This window comes from Narcine bancroftii, chromosome 5 (genome assembly GCF_036971445.1).
Source record: "Narcine bancroftii isolate sNarBan1 chromosome 5, sNarBan1.hap1, whole genome shotgun sequence".
NCBI lineage: Eukaryota > Metazoa > Chordata > Chondrichthyes > Torpediniformes > Narcinidae > Narcine > Narcine bancroftii.
Window position 1 is genome coordinate 43,146,132 of NC_091473.1, and position 6,000 is coordinate 43,152,131.

At 41.0% G+C, this 6,000-nt stretch overlaps 1 protein-coding gene across 2 annotated transcripts in view; it reads left to right on the forward strand.

Annotated features, from left to right (window-relative positions):
* Window positions 1-2,193, forward strand: part of LOC138763324 (dual specificity protein phosphatase 7-like) — a 66,313-nt gene extending 64,120 nt beyond the window's left edge. For both annotated transcript variants that reach the window (XR_011357489.1, XR_011357490.1), the window contains exon 5: window positions 1,038-2,193. The gene's annotated coding sequence lies outside the window, so the exon portion shown is untranslated. The remainder of the gene's footprint in view (window positions 1-1,037) is intronic.
* Window positions 2,194-6,000: the final 3,807 nt, after the last annotated feature.

Consider the following 6,000-nt stretch of genomic DNA (forward strand, 5'->3'; position numbering starts at 1 on the left):
CTGGACCAGAAAGGTTTTTTTTTACACTTTTCTTTCTCCCTGCCATTAGGCGTCCTTGTATATGTCTACAGAACTGATAAGATTAAAAATTCCCACTGTAAACCTGTTAATTATGATAAATTAGAATTGATGACATTGTGGCATATTGCTATGTCATGCCCCATGAACATATCTTCATCATTGCACAAAATGAAATGTTAATGTAAATCTATTATCAGTCATAATATTTGTTGAGATAAGTCATTCCCATTAAGCAAGATAAGTTTACTTCATTCAATGCAAATGTATACTTGCAGTATGATCTTAAGTAAACCTACTGAAGTAGAGTATTTTTTCTTTTACATGAGATTCTTGTCATATTTGTGAGGTACAGTTTAAAAACACCGTACGTTGTGGAGAAGCCATGATTAATATGTGAGCTGCAACAGCGAGCGCTTTCCTGAGGAAAGCTATTATTTGTGCTGCAGTGTTAAAATTGTGTCCCATTTACAGTCCTGACACTTTAATACTGCTTCTGCTGATGGAGGATGTACGATCCTGAGGAAAATAATATGAGCATATCAGGCAGCACTCTTAATCAATACATGTTGCAGCCTGCAAGCATGTTAATTCTTTGTCTGATTATATTTTAGATTTTAATGATTTTCCCTTTACTTGTCTTGCACCTGGTGTGTTATGTCAGACTGCCTGTAGTCTTTTCGTTCAGTGTCAAGAGGTTTGTCCACAATGTCTCTAATTACAAGGAACACACTAAGAAGTTGCTTTGACCGTAGATTTTTTTTAAATTAGAGTTTTGGATTACACAGCCATTAAAATCAATGTAGTACTAAAGTCATAGTCAGAAAGAGAAAGTCTTTAGAATACTTTTATACGCAAAACAGCTCTAGATCAAGGTATCAACCATGGATTAGTTGGGGCCCTGCGATGATTTTGTTGCTTATTTTGGGAGGGAGTGTTGTTGGGTGGGTGGGGGGGTGAAGCATGGTAATAATTATAATTGGTTTATATTATCTATTTAATCAATTATGCCTCAACAGGCAGACCACATGCTGGATAAACATTAATGTCATTGTGAAGAAATCATGTCAGCGTCTCTACTTCCTCAGGAGTTTGCAGAGGTTCGGTATGACATCAAAAACCTTGGCAAACTTCTATAGATGTGTAGTGGAAAGTGTGTTGACTGGCTGCATCACAGCCTGGTTATGGCAGCTCCAATACATCTGAGCAGAAACTCCTGCAAAAGGTAGTGGATACAGCCAAGTACATCACAGACAAAACTCTCCCCACCATTGCGAAAATCTACAGGGAACACTGCCATTGGAGAGCAGTGGCAATCATCAAGGATCCACATTACCCAGCATATGCTTTGTTCTCGCTGTGGCCTTCAGGAAAGAGGTATACCGAACGCATACCTCCAGGTTCAGGAACAGCTGCTACTCCTCCATATGACTCCTAAGCAACAAACTCAATTAGAGACTCATTTAATACACTTAATTTGCACATTATTCATTATTGAATATTTTTTCTGTGTTGCAGGGTTTGTTTATTTTCTCGTTTTTGTATATGCATCTTTTCTTGAGTACAGTTTTTTTTAAAGCAGTTAAGTAGAAATTCTGCCTGGCATGTATGTTGATGTTATGTATGTATTTGGCAATAAATTTGAACTTTGGATGTATGATTAAAACATGATACATTACACTGGAACTGAAAAACAGGCAATATCTGTAAAAATATATGGCTCAAAATTATGTGTTGTGTAACCTGTGGTTTGAGACTTCTAACTGATCAATATGCACAATACCAACACCCAACAGGGTCTGATCAGGAGCACTCAACATGGATTTGTGGGAGGAAGGTCATGTTTGACCAATCTGATTGAATTTTTTGAAGAGGTGACTAAGAATGTGGATGTTGTCTATATGGACTTCAGTAAGGCCTTCGATAAGTTACCACATGGAAGGTTAGTTAGGAAGGTGCAGTCTTTAGGTATAAATTTTGAGATAGTCAAATGGATTGAACATTGGCTGAAAGGGAGAGGCCAGAGAGTGGTAGTGGATAATTGTCTGTCAGGTTGGAGGCCGGTGACCTGTGGTGTGCCTCAAGGATCTGTATTGGGCCCATTGTTGTTCGTTATATACATTAATGATCTAGATGATGGGGTGGTGAATTGGATTAGTAAATATGCAGACGATACTAAGATAGGTGGAATAATGGATAATGAAGAAGGTTTTCAAGGATTGCAGAGGAATTTGGGCTGCTTAGAAAAGTGGGCTGAAAAATGGCAGATGGAATTTAATGCTGATAAGTGTGAGGTGCTTCATTTTGGTAAGAAGAATCAGAATAGGACATACGTGGTAAATGGGAGAGCATTGAGGAATACAGAAGAGCAGAAAGATTTAGGAGTAACGGTACATCGTTCCCTGAAGGTAGAAACTCACGTGAATAGGGTGGTGAAGAAGGCTTTTAGTATGCTGGCCTTTATCAATCATTGCATGGAATATAGGAGTTGGGAGGTGATGTTGAGATTGTATAAGACGTTGGTGCGGCCTAATTTGGAGTTCTGTGTGCAGTTCTGGTCGCCTAATTATAGGAAGGATATAAACAGAGTGGAGAGAGTGCAGAGAAGGTTTACCAGAATGTTACCTGGGTTTAAGCATCTAGAGTATAGGGAGAGATTGGACAGATTAGGTCTTTATTCTTTGGAGCGTAGAAGGTTGAGAGGGGATTTGATAGAAGTATTTAAGATTATGAAAGGGATAGACAGAGTGAATGTGGATAGACTATTTCCGTTAAGAGGGGGAAAGATTAAAACAAGAGGACATGAGTTAAGAATTAAGGGGCAGAGGTTTAGAGGTAACATGAGGGGGAACTTCTTTACTCAGAGAGTGGTAGCCATGTGGAATGAGCTTCCGGGAGAAATAGTGGCGGCGGAGTCAATTGTATTATTTAAGAAAAGGTTGGACAGGTATATGGATGAGAAGAAGATGGAGGGTTATGGGCATTGTGCAGGGAGGTGGGACTAGAAAGGGGTGTTTGGTTCGGTGCGAACTAGAAGGGCCTAATGGCCTGTTTCCGTGCTGTAATTGTTATGTTTTTTATGTTAAACATCCCCCCAAAAATCTTGGAGGCCAGTTCTTTGCACAGTAACATAGGATAAAATACATATCCAACCAACAGTGGGGAAAGTGTGCCTGACAGTGGTTTGTGATGGAAGAAGAGTGGGCCAGGAAAGTACTTCTTAATGTAGATCTCTGACATTGATATCTGAATCAGGACACAGGAAACCAAAGTCAAGTCTCTATTAGTAGCAGCCAGTCTCTCAGACTGATAGAAATAATCTCCTGACTAAAATTAGACAACTGAGAGATGGAAATGGTTAGGGCAGGTGTCAAGCGACACATCTATTAATTCCCACGTAGAGAGAAAAGTTGACTGGTGGCGAGTGTCGGTTCCCATTCTTCAATTCAGAAAAGGTTATCCCATCATTTGACACCTTGGTGCTGTGCTCAGACTGAAGTTACTGCAGTTCAAGCAGAAATTTCTTAATGGCCTCAAGACATTAGTTTAATGGCAGAAAGCTGCAACTTTGAACTGACTTAAAGAATGTAAAATTAGAAACCAGTATTAACGATAAAATGGCAACAATAAACAGCTAAACACAATCTGCTGGAGAATACGATGGGTCAAGCAGCATCAATGGGAGAAAAAGAATGGTCAGTGTAAAAGATTTTGATTTGAAACCATTTTTTCTTCCACTCCTATGAGTTCCTCCAGCAAATTCAAATTCCAGCATCTGCAGTCAGTCCCCTGTGTGTCAGCAAGAAACAGCTTCTTTCATTCAAAATGATGAATTCACTGGAAAACTGTACAAGACATGTATATGCTTTGAGGAATTAATTTCACTTGGAGAATTCCATAAAAATGAGACATGATTTCTCCAATAGTCATTTTATGTTTTAAATATAAATAGCATTGTGTTCTCATTCAGGAAACAAATTGTTCATAATTTCCAGGCTAACTTTTAACTGTTAATCTTATGGGAGGAAGAAGTGATTGAGATGTGGAGAACTCGCATAAATGGTGTGTTAATGAACAGGCTACCTGATTGTGACAGGGCATGAAATGAATGTGGATTTCCAAAGATCAAATTCACATTTTCAATTCCTCTCAGAAGGGAAATCTTGCATGAACTTTATATTAAGGAAGCATTTATTTGTCTTCATCTCCCTACAAGGATTGAAATTGTGGTGGTACACCACCGGCCTACTGCAGGGGGCAACACCTGTACCTGCAGGAGTGTACGGCTGGCCTACTGCAGAGGGAAACCTCTGTACCTGCAGGAGTGTAAGGGGAAAGGACAACACCTGGCCAGCTGTCAATCAGTCGGCCTGCAGGGATCAAGCCCCACCTGGTCGGGTGTCAATCACCCTCCGGGAAATAAGCCAGCGCCGGCCTCCCGAAGCTCACTCAGAGTTACTGCAGCTACAGCCAGCCTGGCTCTGTGGAAGTTTTTGTGGATTAAAGCCTGTTGTACAGTCTTTACCTTGTGTGTGTCTGATTCTGGCTAACAGTGCACCACAGGAATCAATAGAGGTTTTCCTGCACCTTGAATTTCCTCAGTAGAATGTAGACAGTTCACATGAGCGGTGGGCCAAGCCTTTTAGGATATTCCTTGCAGGGTTATAATTCCAAAATCTTCAGATGGATCATTGCTAATGAGCATCCTGGCTCATGCCAGGCCCAAGGACAGAGTCGAAGTCGGAATTTTGAAACTTGTACACAAGCTATGGACATTGATGACCAAGACCAGCATTAATTGCCCATCGCCAACTGTCCGTGAGCAGGTGCTGGTGTTCCCCCATTCTTGAGTTGATGTAGAGAACATACAGATGGCGTTTTTCAAATTTCTGACCTATTGATGATGAAGGGACAATATATTGCCAAGGCAGCAAGGTGTGTGACTTAGAAAAGGGATTCGCATGTAAAGGTTTATCCAGTTGTCTGCTACTCTTTACCTTTTAGGCAGTAGAGGTTACAAATCATTGAGTTCCACAGCACTGAAACAGACCCCTCAGCTCAACTTGTCCAGGCTGACGAATCTAGCCCCATTGTCCTGTGTTCAGCCCAGATCCCTCTGAAGCTTTCTGATCCATGTGCCTATCTAAATGTCTTTTGAATGTTGCAATTGTTCCCACTTCCTCTGGCAGCTCATTCCATACATTTGTAAGTGCTGTCAGGAGAAGTGTGTGTCAGTGTATTTTGGAAATGATACGCACTGCAGCTTGAGTTCACTGTGGTGCTGGGGCTGAAGGTTTAGCCTAGTGAATGAAGGGGGCACAGTTAGCGTAGAGATTAGTGCAATGCTGTTACAGCGCCAGCAACCATGGCTCTCCCCATGTTTGGTTTCCTCTCTCCTTCCAAAATGTATGGGGGCTTGCAGGTTAATTGGCAGCATGGGCTTTTAGGCTGGAAGAGCCTGTTATTGTGCTGTATGTGTAAATTTAAAAGTTAAAATAAAATAAAAAATTTAAAGTGCCAGACAAGTGGGCCGTTTTTTCCTAGTTGTTGTCGAGTTTTTAAATGTTGTTGAAGCAAGCATTTAATTGCACTAATACTGTTTTAAGTTTATAAAATTAGTGCTAGTCTACTAATTCATAGAATTAGGTCCCAGAATGATATTTTCTCTCTTGATGTCAAAGTTTTTTTTTTAAAAAAAAGCAACACTACTACAGCTGTGGTAAAGGCACATGGGAGAGTGGGGAAGGGATCACAGCACTCCCGTGTCATCCATCCCGTGTAGGTTTTAAACAGCCTGAAGAAGGGGTCAGCAGTGTTTGTTTTAACATCATTGAGCTCATGGAAGTCAGTGCCCAGGATAGCAGTGTTTATGCTTGGCAGCTGACTAAGAGGGGGTGCTGGCTCCTGGGGATCAGTGGACCAGTGCAAGGAACCGGAAGGGGAGAACTACCCCTGCTGAGAAGGAAAAACCTGGGAGAGGAC